We start from the raw sequence: 15462 nt of genomic DNA on the forward strand, positions 1-15462 counted from the left end.
AACTAGAAAAAATTCCTCTTGTAATTTTCTTTTTGTAGTTTTAAGGATAACAACATATAAATGAAGCAAAATTGATCCAATATTCCATGTGGAGCCTATATTCTTATAAGCAAGAAAACAAACTAATAAAAGCAAACCATTAGGAATGAAAGACATAGCATGAAATTATATTAAATGTCTGAGAGGAGAGTATTTGGAGCTTCTTCATATAAAATATTCAAGGTCAACTTTTCTTGAGAAGTTTACATTTTATGTAAGAACTGAATGAAAATTGAAAAGTAAAGAAGGAAAATTAGGAAAAAACACCTAATCAAAAGTGAGGATGAGAATGTATGCTACATAAATTAATTATACTTGTGAATATCATGATTTCTTGAGATATTTCATACACTCACACATACACACAACTGCTGTGGGATGGTCTGTATGTCAAGTGTGTTGCTGATTGGTCAATAAATAAATCACTGATTGGCCAGTGGCCAGACAGGAAGTATAGGCGGGACAAGGAGGAGAATAAAGCTGGGAAATGGAAGGCTGAGTCAGAGAGACACTGCTAGCTGCCACGATGACAAACAGCATGTGAAGATGCCGGTAAGCCACAAGCCATGTGGCAAGGTATAGGTTAATAGAAATGGATTAAATTAAGCTGTAAGAACAGTTAGCAGGAAGCCTGCCACGGCCATACAGTTTGTAACCAATATAAGTCTCTGTGTTTACTTGGTCGGGTCTGAGCAGCTGTGGGACTGGTGGGTGACAAAGATTTGTCCTGACTATGGGCCATCAGAAAAACTCTAGCTACACACAACCATACTTATATGTGTTCATCCAAGCTTCTAATAATGTTCTAAATATAATTTTAATTTAGCATTTAAAGAATATCCAAAATTTTCAGGAAAATAAATCACTGGTTTTAGAAATGTTTGAAAAAATTCTTTAGCAAAGAAGATTCAAAGTGAATCTAATCACTGTGACATACTTAGCTCTCCGGCCCTGGGCAGGGGTGTTGTAGCTAATCCGTCTTTATCTTGGTTAGGATCTGCAGGAGGCAGAATTCTGCCACAGGTATCAGCAAAAGTCTGTGTCCATGAACTCTCACTGTGGTTACATAGCAGGCTCTGTGGAGTTTCCTTCACACCTTTCACAGACATTTTCCCGCTGATCCATACTCCATTGACTAAATCTCAGTTAGTTTGAAACTACCCATTATGGAAATTCTTACTTCTGTACTTGCCGTTTGTAAATGCATTTTTCACTAAATTCCAGAGTCATCTTTTTATTTAATGTGAAAGATGACCATTCAACTTATTTGCTCTAAAACAATTAGCATTCTTGTGAACTTTTCAAGATTTAACATTTCCATGAGCCTCCAGTGTCCTTCGAGGTACACCACCCAGCTCCATTCTCTGTGCTCTTGGATCTCTGGACAGGTATTAAAATATTCTTTGTCAACATACCCCTTCAATTAGGACATTCTCACAGTGCTCAAAGAATATTTAATAATCTTACGTCCTGTCATTTATTTTGTCTATCTAACTGGTCAAACAGAAGCAGCACCAGCAGTACCAGCAGCAACACCTCCAACATCAGCAACAATATGTATACAAACTGGTAACATAGTTGCAGGATGAGTGAGCGGATCACAAAACACTCTCTCCCTTTACAGAAATCTTTTATGATTCCCATGAACTTGTATTCTTTGGCTTACAACAAATGCCCAAACATACTTTTTGCTTTTTCTGCAAGTACTGAATGGATTATATAAATTAACCACACAAAGGGCTCAAAAATCGTGTGGCACAGCTCCTTGCTGCTCTTCTAACCAACCATCTCTATGCTTTGTGTCATTTGATACAATTATAGGTATGTGGTTGATCATCTTTTGTCTCTGGGAAAAGAGAGGATTGTTATCTGTAGTAAGTGTTCTTACAGGGGAGCTAGGTTAGGAGCCTGGATATGCTAATTCCTATATCTTTAATCTCTGTCATCCCTGATGTCACACTCTATTTTGAGACACCTCCTTTAGAGAGACCTTTCTTCTGCCTGGCTTTGGGAAAAGAGTAACACAGGTTCTATGGAAGGAATTAAGGACATGATCCTTCTGTTGTTCCTTTTTTCCCTTTTTCTTTCATGTAATTTTGAATGGTTTAGAAGTATTGGTCATAGATCTTTGAGAGTCTGGTAAAATTCTGTTGTGAATCCACCTGCTCTTGGGCTTTGTTGGTTGAAAGGCTTTTTATAACTATTTTCAACTCATTGTTTATTATGTTTCTGTTTATGATATTAATCTTTTTTTAGATATTTTAACTTAGTGAAGCATATGTCTTTAAAATATTTCCTTCTGATGATCAGAATATCTTTGGTGCCCAATGTAATGCTTCCTTGTTCAACTGTGAGTCTCTTAATAGGGCCGTCCCTTTCCTTTCTTTCTTACTGTCTATCATTCTTTTTTGTTAACTGTGCAAAAAGTTTGTCAATATTTTATCTTTTCTAAAAACAAGGTGTGATATCCATTGATTGATTTTATTTTTTATTTATTTAATTTCTGCTATGACTTTTAATTATTTATTTTCACCTTCTGAATTCGGGTTGTTTGTTTTTGTCTTTCCAAATCCTTGAGCTACAACTTTAGGTCATTTATTTGTTAATTTTCTAGTTTTCTAATGAGGGGCAATTAGAGTTATCAATTTCTCTCTTTGTATTGATTTCCAAATATCCCAGCAGTATTTTTATTTCATTTTTGTTTATATCTCTGTTTGCTTTTATTTTTTCCTTGGTTTCTTCTTTGAGCTATTCACTATTCAGTAATGTGATTTGAATCTCCACAGGTTTCTATAGCAACTAAAGCTTATTTTGTTACTAAATTTAAGTTTATTGAATTATAGTCAGATAGGATATACATAGGATTTCAATCTTTGGTGTTATATTGAGATCAGTTTGAATATATTTTAGAGGTGCTTCCATGTTGAGTAGATTATGTGTTCTTCAGTGCTTCAGTGGAATATTCTGTAGATATTTATTAGGTCAATTTTGGTGTGTGAGCCATTTAATTCTGATGTTTTTCTATTAAATGATTTTCAGAATGACCTGACTGTTGGAGAAATTCCTGAACTGTGGTTAATATTTGTTCTGAAGTTCAGTAGTATGCTTTTTATGAAAATGAGTTTGCCAGGGTTTAGTACAGGCAGGTTTATGGTTATAACACTTTTTGGCAGTTGTTCTCTTGATCGGAATGAAGTGTCCTTCTTTATCTCTTCTGGATAAATTTAGTTACCAACTTTTTCCAGTTATAAGGATAGTGGCATCTGATTTTCTTATTCCAATTTTCTTGTAATACTTGTTTCTGTCCTTCCATTCTAAGGTAGCACCTCTCCTTAAAGATAAGGTGGGTTTCTTGTAGACATGAAAAAGATTCTTTTTTTTCTTAATTAATTCAACTAGCCTGTGTCTTTTGATAAGATAATTATTTCACATTATTATAGAAAATTGTTAGTTACTATTATTTTTGTTTTGCTATTTGTAGTCTTTGTCCTATTTCATGTTTTAGCAATTCTGTGTTCATTTATTTACTCTCTGTGTCCTGTCCTGTATGTATGTTAATTATTCTTCTCTCCAATCCAAAGTATTGCTTCCAGTTTTTCTATAGAGTTGGTTTAATGGACATGAATTTTTAGTCTGTTTATATCGTGGAAAGTTTTGTTTTGCTTTTTCCTTCTACTCTGACAGATGATTTTACTAGATAAAACTGTTTTGATTTGCCAACTGTTGTCTTTGGGAACTTTGTACCCATTTCTCCAAGCACTTTTGACTTTTAAACATTCCATTTTTATGTAAGCTGTTATTCAGAAGGGTTTTTCTTTATATGGTACTCATCATTTTTCTCTTAGAGTCTTAAGTACTTTCTCTTTGTTCTGTATTAAGTGTTTTAACTACAATATGATGTTAAGAGATTATTTTCCTGTCCTGTCTCTTTATGTTCCATGTGCTTCTTGCACATGTCTTTCCTTAGTTTGGGAAAATTTGTTTCTATGATCCCACTGAAGTCATGGATCTTGAAGAACCTACAACAACCACTTTACTACACCATCATAACAATCTATAAACATTATATACATCTTACAACAATCTATAAACATTTGTCCTTATACCCACAGGTAAGTGTAATCTTCATCTCTACTCAAGGAAATATCTCTTTGAAATAGATGGAGATGAGACCATTGCAGAAAACTACAGTCAATCAAAATGCAGAGTGTGGAACACAGTCCCATTAAATCCATCTACACAATACTCTGGCACCTTACGCATTAGAAATGTTGCAAAAGAAGGATCCAAAAGATTCTAAGAGCTAGGAGGGGATCAGAGAGTTTGCTGTGAGATTGTATCTCCTAGCAATGTCAGCAGCTACCCCCATAAAGTCTTTCCAATGACCCAAACATGAGCTCAACAAGGGCAACAATGGACATGCAAAAACAGGTGTGGAAAAACTGATGAAGCCTCAACACTACATGAGGAACTATGAGCAACTGAGGAAATCTTTGCAACTTTATTCAGCAATTTATTTGTGGTTTTTGAACATCAGTCAGGCATTTGTTGCCATCTTCCTTAAGTCCATTGGTATGATTATTTATATCTTCTTTACACTCTGACTTCTTTGATCCTTTAAAGTGTTCTTTAAATTTTGTATCCTAGACTTCATCTAAGTAATTCTTATGGGTGAACATTTCTATAGACCTGGTTGTTTAGATGAGGACATATTGTTTTGACTTTTTATATTGATTGAGTGTTTGCAGTGGATCTGGGCATGTGGATGTTTTTGTTGGTTGGTTTGTTGTCTGGTATGAGATTCAAATCTGCCCCTTGTTTTGTTTTTGCTAATACCAAATGTAGATGACTTTAGATCAGATATGAAGATTCATAGGTCAAAGATTTACATATTCAGTGTTATGGTTGATTGGAGGAACAGGAGGATCACAATTCTGTTTTAACCAAGATACTATGCTGTTAATTGACCTTGTAGGTGGGTCTGTCTAGGCCGCTATTCAATTTCTACAATGCGATCTATGTGTTAGGGTGTGATGGACAGCTTCTGGGGCACTCATAAAATTAGGTGAGTACAGAGGTTGTGGGCCTGAATTTAGAGGCCTGGGTTTGGAGATAATATGGGTTGGTTAGATTCCAGAACACATCAGTCTGGGTAAGCATACAACTGTTCATTAAAGTTTTTGTTTGTTTGTTTGATTGCTGTTTTTATAACATATTTCTTTAATGATTCTTTAGGTAATTTTATATCATGCACCCCAGTTTGGCTTACCTCCCAGTGCCTCCATATCTGTCCCTCATATTGCAGCATCCCCCCCAAAAAAAAACCCCCCCAAAAATTAATTAAAAACAAACACCCACCTTACTCCTCTGTCTTTCCTATCTCTACAACGCCATTCATTCTAGTGGCATTGGGAGCTGTGGTGGTTCACAACAGTATATCCTTTTGTCCAATCAGGTCTACCCACAATGGTCATTACAATGGGTCATTGGTCTGATTCAAGGCCTGTGAATTGTGATACACCATCATCACTAGTCCCTCACCAAAACTTCGCTCGGATATTCTGCTGTTACCCTTAAACATAGGGATCCTGTGGTTATTGTTCTGACAGAGCAATGCCTTCATGAGCTCCAGCAGGTCCCAGATTGGGTAGATGTTACGGTGGTCCAATCCAGGGCCCAAGATGTGGCGCTGGGTGGTAGCTGAGCTGGTCAGTCCAAGCCACTGGGACCACTCCGCTCAGGTGAAGGGTGGGGCCATCTCTCCTGATTTTAGGGGAGGGAAGCAGCTCTCCCCTGAGGGGCAGGACCAGCTCTGCTGCTGCAGTGCCCAGCGAGGGGCAGGCCCAGCTATCCCAGGGCCAGTGAAGGTGAGGTAGGCTCAGGAAGGCCCTCAGATTTTAACGTGCATAGTTCCTACGGCCTCACTTGGCAACACGGGCTAGGGGCTTCAACACAGATCTGCAGCAGCAGCGTGGTCCCAAGCATGACCCTCGAGAACAGGCCAGGCCCGTATGTCACCATGGCCCTTGACAACAGCACAGGAACCCAGATCAGTAAGGCACCGGTGGCAGCATGGCCCTGAGACACAAATATGGACTCAGATGATTTATCAGACCCCTGGCATTTGCACAGCCCTCCGGGGTAACAAGAGCCATGGAGTTCAAATCAGACCCTGGCTGCTGCAAGGCCTGAACCCAGACACGGCCCTTGGCAGCAACCTGGCCCTGATGTCACCCTGGCAGGCTGCCCATGTCAGCCTGTTTCTCCCTTCCTTCCTTCCTTCAGTTCTGCCCCCATCCACAGCGCACGGACCCTGCTGCTGCTCATTCTCTACTGTTTATTTCTCCATCATATATTTGCTCATTATAATGGTACCTACTGGTTCCGCGTTGCAAAGATGTATTCGGTAAGCCCGGACTGTGAGGACCCAGGATGGCCTGTGGGAGTATTTCACCCACCTGGGCCGAGTCTAGAGGTAAGTGTTTGTCCTCTTGATATAAGAAAAATTTCTAAACTACATCTGAATATTAACTGTTTCTATCACTGATATATTAGTCTTAAGAGTAATACCAATGATTCTTTTACTTTTTGTGACCTCTGAACAAAATAATGAAATTTTCAAATAATAAGCAGTCACTATACTCTATTTAAAGAATATATAATCTATTTAAATGGTTAAATATAAGAGTTCAAAAAGTTATCAGAAAAATCACAATGTTGATGTGTCGGCATATGTGATATTTTAATTTCATAAAAATGTTTTATTGTTTCAGACTGATACTTTTATATTTGATTATAAATTGTTAGTTCACAGGCAAAGTGTTATTTACCTTAATACAAATTTGTATTTAGCCCTATTACATATATAAAGAAATTATCCCTCATATAGGTGCACAGTGTAGACATCAAGTCATCATTTTGGAACAAGCACACATTTTAGATAAAAAAACATCTACTTTTGAAGCAACTCACCTAATTAAGCAAAAATCTTTCTGTAAACCTGACAATATTATAAATATTAACAAACTTAAATGAGGAGAGAGTCATGGAAACACTTATTCACTTACAAAAGTTTAATAATTTTATAAATTAGTGGTGTAGCTTTTAATATAACATTTCTAATTTTGTTCAGCAATTCCTATGAACTATGATGCCGGCAAGCTTCCCAGTCACTTGTTATAATGAATTGTGATGTTTTTGGACTCTAAATATTATTGTCATCAATTTTTGTTCTTCATATATATATATATATATATATATATATATATATATATATATATGAAGAATATATAATGCAAAACATGTGCAATATTATATAAAATAAAATGAAGAATATATATATATGCTGATTTTTCATGTTCTGCTCAATTGACTTCTTCAAGAAAGACTGACCTCATTTAGATTCAAAAACAAATATTTCTGCAATACATTAATTTTAATTTTGTGAATTTTTATATGATTTATAATTAATTCCTTATACTTTCTCTGACCTTAGTGTTATGTGTTGTACATTTTACTGAGTTTACTGAGTAATTTACATGCTGTAATATTTCATTGAGCTTTTAAATCATTTTGCATGTAATGTAGCATTTCATAAGGAACTCTGTTCTCTTGGTCTTTGAATAAACTTGTTTTACATTTAAATGTTGAATCCAGTAAGAAATTACCACACTAAAGTTTCTGCTGTACTAAATGAGAGAAATATGCCTACAGATATGTAATGTACATGTATTATGTGTGCATATTTGGTCAGACATGCAAAATATACATTGATAACTCAGATAAGATATAAAATCAATTGTAATAGGATCACCAAGAATTTAATATTTGGAACTTAATTTCTAGGAAATTCCTAGCTTTCTAATAATTTGGAAGACTAAGGAAAATAATATTAACACTCACTTTCTACTTTGGTAGGCATTGATTCGGAAGGTTTGTTAAAACATTGTTCTTCATTATCATTGTTTTATTTTTAAAGGAAATGTATACCCTGTAGCTATAACTGTCCCCTATATTCTTTCTTCTTTTCTTTCTTTATTTCTTTTTTATTTATTTTAGTCACATTCTCATTTATGCTACTGACATTTATGCAATGATCTCTAATGATAATAGACTATGTAATTAAAACCGAGTTGATGCTTTGAGGCATGAAACAACTACAGGATCTCGGATGAAAGCATTCATTTCTAAACACACTAAACAAAACAAGTATTTTGCAAAAGATAGGTGCTGCAGAGTTCATTCAGCTTTGTAGTCACTGACAGATTATCACTTATAAACTGTACCTCAAGTTACCTTTGAGTGTTCAATAAATTTGTACAATTTACCCTTCAACATTATGTGATACAGGCATTTATAAATTGAAAAATTGACTCTACAGCTTTAAAAATTCCAAAGATTGCAACATTTTAATAGGAAAACATCTATTTCACTGTTTAATTCAGATGAAATTGCCTAATTTCAATTGCAAAAGAGACAGGACTATGCCTGTTTAGGTGCAAGGAGTACTGCTTCCCCCGTGACACAGCTCAGTCGTGAAGAACAGCTGATACTGCCGTTTCAGAGCCTGAAGTGAAATGAACAGGCCAGGCCATCTTCCACATGTGGTACAGAACAAGCACAGGATGAGTTGTTTCAAACAATCACTAATCTCTTCTTATGACAAATAGCACCACAATTATCCTTCTGTTAATATCTGAACATGTTTCTCCTCTTTTACACTGGAAAAGGTGACTGTATTGCTTAAGCTATGTCTCAAAATCATGAAAGAATGATAAGCCTCTGTATGTTCTTCATGTCAGCTCCTATAGCTAACAAGCTTGCTGGTTTTAAATGACAATAAGAACTTCACAATTTCTGTGAGATCAAATTCATCCTTACTCACAGGGCAGATTATCTTGAAGTTTAGTTGAGTCTCTTTCCTTACTTGAAAACAATGGCAGCTGAGCTACAAACAGGCAATTCCAAGGGCTCCATGTCACCTCAAAGGTGGATTTCTTTTATTTTTATTTTTATTATTTTTATTAAGAAATTTTTTTCATTCATTTTACACCCCAATCAACTTTCCCCTCTTGCCTCCTCCCATGCCCCTCCCCCCAGTCTCCCATTCCCAACCCACCCCCTACTGCCTCGGAAGGCAAGGCCTCCTATGGAGAGGCACATCAAGTAGAGGCAAGTCCAAGCCCTTCTCCCTGTCTCAAGGCTGCAGAAGGTGTCCTATCATATGTAGTGGGCTCCAAAAAGCCCCTTCATGCATTAGGGTGGATTTTGATCCTACTGCCAGGGGGCCCCAAGCAGATAAAGCTACACAACTGTCTCGACATGCAGAGGGCCTAGTCCAGTCCACAGCAGGCTCCACAGCCATTGATCTAACTTCCATATGTTCCCACTATTTTGGTTTGGTCGTCTCTGCAGGTTTCCCCATCATGATCCTGATGCACTAGCTCATAGAATCCCTCTTCTCTCTCTTTGACTGGACTCCTGGAGCTCTGATTTCTTGCAGAAGAAAATTTAACCTCCTTCCTTCCAATTTTTCCATTTTAGATAACAATTTAGAAGACAATACACACAAATGAAATAAATTGATACTATAAGAAAAATCTTTCAGTGAGCAATATTGTCTGATAATTTCTTAAAAAAAATAACCTACAATGAAAGCCAAAACACACAATTTGCATTTTGGACTGATCCTAATTTGCACAAAGCCAGAGACTTAAATGAAGGATAATGTAGCTGAACATCAGAGATCTGGAGATGCAAACTTAGAGGGGCATAGACGTGACATACAGTTAAAGATAGAGGCAGTGTCCAGAGAACATCACAGGTAGACCTAGCTCTGTGAGAGTTAGCTCACACTCCACAACACAAAACCACCTGGAAAAGGAACCTCAGTGAACACTGTCTAGACCAAGCTGACCTGTGAGCATGTCTACTCACCTTGGTTGAGGTGGGCAGACCTGCCCATTGTGGGAGGCATCATTTCCTGTTCAGGAACACTGAACTGTATAAGAGCAGATGAACTGAGCTGAGCGCTAGCATACAAGCATAATTTGTTGTACTCTGCTTTTGACTGTGTATGTAATGCACTTTCATGTATCTATTAATTTGACTTTCCCAAAATGATGGATGGTAACCTGGAATTATGAGGCAAATAAATACTTTCTCCTTTAAACTGCTTTTGATAGAATATTTTATCACAAGAGGAGAAGATAATCCCCAATAGGATTTTATGCAGTGTGTACAATTGCTCCTTTGTCCTGTGGAATAGTTGATAGGATCCTGTCAAATGTATACACTTGTTCCTTTGTCCTGTAGAATAGTTGATAGGATCCTGTCAAATGTATACACTTGCTCCTTTGTCCTGTAGAATAATCATTGGATATTCTCCCCTCATATGGAACTAGAAAGAAATTGCACAAGAGAAGAAATTGTATTTCTCTAAGTCACCCGTATGAAGTTTACTTTATAAGAAATGTTATTGCTCTGAAATAGAAAATTAATTCAGGGATTATTATCAAGCAATATTATCAAGGCTGAGCTAGAGAACAAGAACACATGACTGCACACAGGTAGGATTATGACATTCTACAACTCTCTTCAAAAAAATACTAACATGCAAACTAATTGTAAGCTTTAAAAAATTCAAGCAGAGACTCTTGATCCTAGTACTTACAGGGCTGGGCATACAGTTCAGTATTAGCATGCTTGTTTATTGTGTTCAATACCTCATAATAACAAAGAGCAAAACAAAAAAAATTTTAAATGATTAGGAATGGTTCAGTAAGTATAGCCCCCACTGCTCAACTATTAAGGCCTGAGTTAAGATCTGTACTGGGATACTCAATTAAGAAAATGTTGCTATTTGTTCAGGCTATGGGCAAATCTCTCACATTTTCTCAATTGGTGATTCATGGTGGAGAGCCCAGCCCATTGTGGCTGGTGCCATCCCTGTGCTGATAATCCTGTGTTCTATGAGAAAGTCACTGAACAAGCCATGGCAAGCTAGTCATAGCAAGCAAGAAACACTCCAAAGTGTCTGCATCAGCTCCTGCCTCCAGGTTCTTACAAAGCAGCTTTTTTTTTCTTGGTTTTTCGAGACAGGGTTTCTCTATGTAATTTTGGTGCCTGTCCTGGATCTCACTCTGTAGAGCAGGCTGGCCTTGAACTCACAGAGATCTACCTGGCTCTTCCTCTGGAGTGCTGGGATTAAAGATGTGCACCACCACCACCTGGCTGCAAAGCTGCTTTTGATGATGAACTGTTGAATGGAACTTTGAGTGAAATAAACTCTTTCCTCCTCAACTTGCATTTGGTCATGGCAATCCATCACAGTAGTAATAACCCTTACTAAGACAAGATCCCAGCAGTCAAATGAGCTTGCTGGCACCCCAAACTTAACACCAGCTCAAGAAGGGTATGGACAGTTAGATAATTAGAGTTTACTGGTAAATAAGTTAAGCCATCAGGTAAGCTACAAAGACCGTGAACTTGCCTCAAAAAATATGGAGAAAATAATAAAGCAATAGAGAAAGAATTGTACAGAGGCACTGTGGCCTCCACTTAATACAGTAAGGACACAGGCGCGCGTGTGCGCACACACACACACACACACACACACACACACACACACACTCACACACACTCACACACACAAATGCACAACATGCAATTAAAAAGTATTAACAACAGAACAATACTAAAATAAATGCAAATAAAACCATAAAACTAGGCACTTTACTAACATTAATTTAATGTGAGCATTCACGTGTAACTTAAACACAACCGACCTTTTTACACTACTTTTATGAACTTCTGTTTACAATTTCATTTGCTGGAAAATCATAATCATAATGACAATCACTTGTATGAATGTTATTACATTTTTTTCTTTTAAGTTTTGTGTTCAATCACTCAACTGCTTATTAATGCAATAGTGTTTTTAAAATATTAGAAAAAACTATAATTTATATTGAAAAATCCTCATTTCATGGATTAATCATTTTGGGTGATGAAATTACATGTAAAGTGAATCATAAAACTATTTAGCAGTAACTAGACTTATACTCCACTGTTCCTGAGAAGGTACATATAATCTTCTTACTACAAATTGAGAAAATAGAGATTCAAGAAACTGACTTAACTAACATATGCCAGAGGTGAAACTCCAAACAAAATTGTTTAACTCAAAATAAATTAGTTTTAGTACTAATGCTATGTAATATCTAAATTTAAAACAGTTCTCAGTATCTACCTACCTACTTGTTAGAAATAAAGTTGGACCTAGAGATTATGTCTCTTGATTTTTAAATCAAAACCATTCATACATTGTCCTCTGACCTAGTTTATTCTATATCTATGGCAGTTGAGATATGAATATGCCGTTTCCCTTTGGTTCACTTCTTCATATGGGATGGGAATTGTTTATTAATGTCATTTGAAATAACATTTGTAAATAGAAAATTAGAGATAGTGGTGAAAGAACAAAATAGTCAGCTTTGGGCAGCAATGTAAAATGTATTTAGATTGTACAATATATTTAACTATAAAATGTTCAAGCAAAACATTACAGCACAATAAAGAGTATTTGTATTTGATGTATAACTATCATCATTGGTGGAAGAATTTGGCTTATTAAAGAGCTGAAGCAAATACAAAACAATTGATATGAGAAAATGATGTAGCATTTACTGTGCTGAATCCATCACACATAGAAAGCAGTGTAGACACTCTGTCAAATAGTTGTTGAGATAATAAGTGTGGGGATAATTGCTTTCATTCTTATTTAAATAAAAGTTGCAAAATGAAAAAAAAACAACAGTGAAAATGATTTTATAGTAGGGCAATATATATTTACAGATATATTTTATAAATGCATCAGTTAAGTTTGTGGTGGAAGATTTAGGATAAGTGAATTAATGAGTCACATTTTACATTATTATTCTAAAGAGGAAAGTTTTCAAATATTTACCAGATGTATATGCAAAGTAATTCTCAATTATATGAATATGCAGAACACATAGAAGGGTGAAACGGTATGAAAGGAACTACCAGCTATCTGAGACATTGTATAGGATGTTCACTCACAACCGGTTTATGAACATAATTAATAATAGGAGTTCAGATTTTCGTGGTGCATGTTTGCCTCAATAAAGGCATGTGTTTCTAGCTGATAGTGAAAAGCGATGACTTATTAATCAATAGTAAATATGAATACCATATCCCGGGGCTTTGGTAGCTTACAAAAATCTTTTTATGCACTTTGTTTCATTTACTAATATAATAGACCTAAAAGACAAGGATACAGATTGCTTACAGAGTGGAAACTAATGTCTCCTGTATTTAGAAAAGGTCAGATTTAGAGTTATTTTCTTAGAGAGGCCTGTGAATAAGATAAATTCATGTAAGAAGAGATCCTGGGAGGCTGGCAGGAGGCTCCAGAGACTGGGCAGGGGCACTCTATCAGATGTTCCCAAAGGATGTCAAGAGAATATACCAGACAGCACCATATCTTAAACAGAAGTTGCAAAGATTTGTTTTAAAAACCTGCTTTAAGAATTAAAAAGAACCTGTCAGTCTCTACTATCTTAAAATCCTAAGTATGTCAATGAGCCTCATGCCTGGTAATTCACCTCACCTCTCCTGACAGAGCTGTGGACTATACAGACACTGCGTTAGAGATGCAGGGGACTATTGCAGCTAGACTACTATGTGTTGCCCCCAAAATGAGATAAGAATATAAGATGTTTATCTAACCCCCTTTTTAATAATGACATCAAAGAAAAATATTTAAAATAACAGCAATAAAACATTGCTATGAATGAAAGTAAGGGGATGGCTGTATTTTCTTACAAAATGTTTTTGGCAAAGCAGGGCCATAAGAATGCAAAGGGCAAGATTCTTAATATATTTTATACCAGGTTTGCTTGTTCTCCAGGAAGACTAATATTACTCTCATCATTACATAAACCTGTTTTAAAGGACTTTTGTGACCAAATTCTAACATTATCCCGTTCATGCTAAAAATTTATTTAAGGTGATTATTAAAAATTTATGAGAAAAACATTGTTTTTTAAATTAGTCCTCTAAAATAGTAATAACCTTTAAAATACATTTTCTCTTATCTTTCAATGTATCTAAAGATATACTCAAAAGGAGAAAGGATGTAAATTAATTAATTCTCACTAGAAAATTCATATTTGGCCCATCCTTCCGAAGGTGATCTTGCATGCCCTGGGAATCGAGCTTGGTACACAGAGAAGTAGACACATTGCGTGGATTGCTTTAATTCACTGAAGTAAGTAAGTCTTTGTGTACTATTAGAGCTTGTGTTTCAGTATCCTAACCAAGGCTGACTATGATCCTCATGTCTCTCTTCCAAATAGCATGGTCCTTCTTGTTCCCTTTGGATTGTGCTTTCCATGTGCAATGTACTTTCGTGAAGTGTTTTTGATTCATAAAAGGCATTTTAAAAACACACAGTGCAGCAATATTAGGTATTTTACAGATAAAAGAAAATGAAACCACACTATAAAGTTTTCTTAGGTAGTCTATGGCTCTTGAGGAGAGCATTGTCATCCAAATGGGATAACGTTGTACACCCATGCTTGGTGACGGAAACTTAGCCAACATTCTGGGCATGGTGACATCATGGGCCTCAGAGGAGAATCAACTTTGATAAAATGATAAAATTCCCTTATAAGTTATATCCTGTATAAGTTTATAAGTTTCTATTCTTACACTTAGGTAACTGTAGCTCTCTCCCCTCTTTAGAGAAGTTTCTTCTTTTGTTTTGTTGTTTTTTGTTTTGTTTGTTTGTTTGTTTTTTCAAATCAGAGTTTCTCTGTGTAACAGCCCTGGCTGTCCTGGAACTCACTTTGTAGACCAGGCTGTCCTGAAGCTCACAGAGATCTGCCTGCTTCTGCTTCCAGAGGGGTGGGACTAAAGGTGTGCACCACCATGTCCCATCTCAAACAAAATTCTTTTTGCAGCAGACAGAAGTCATAAGCGTTCAAAATCCAGAAAACAGCTGACCATAGTGTGTCTAACTCTCTGTGTGTGTGTGTGTGTGTGTGTGTGTGTGTGTGTGTGTGTGTGTGTGTGTGTGTGTATACAGCTAAGGCTCAGGAAAATTCCCTGAAGAGGGGGCAAAAATTTGTAAGAGCCAGAGGACCAGAACATGTACATTCAAGATCCTGTCTTTTACACTTATAAAATCTCAAAACTATAGTTACTGTCTTAGTTAGGACTTCTATTGCTGTAATGAAAATATAATGATCAAAAGACATGTTGGGTAGGAAGGGTTTATTTGGCTCACACTTCCACAGTACTCTTCATCGTCAAAGGAAGTAAGGACAAGAACGCAAACCTGCATTCTGGAGGCAGGAACTGATGCAGAGGCCATGGAAGGGTGTTGCTTACTGGATT

Source organism: Peromyscus californicus, unplaced genomic scaffold, assembly GCF_007827085.1.
Source record: "Peromyscus californicus insignis strain IS unplaced genomic scaffold, ASM782708v3 Scaffold_14__1_contigs__length_90479793_seg_1, whole genome shotgun sequence".
Taxonomy (NCBI): Eukaryota; Metazoa; Chordata; class Mammalia; order Rodentia; family Cricetidae; genus Peromyscus; species Peromyscus californicus.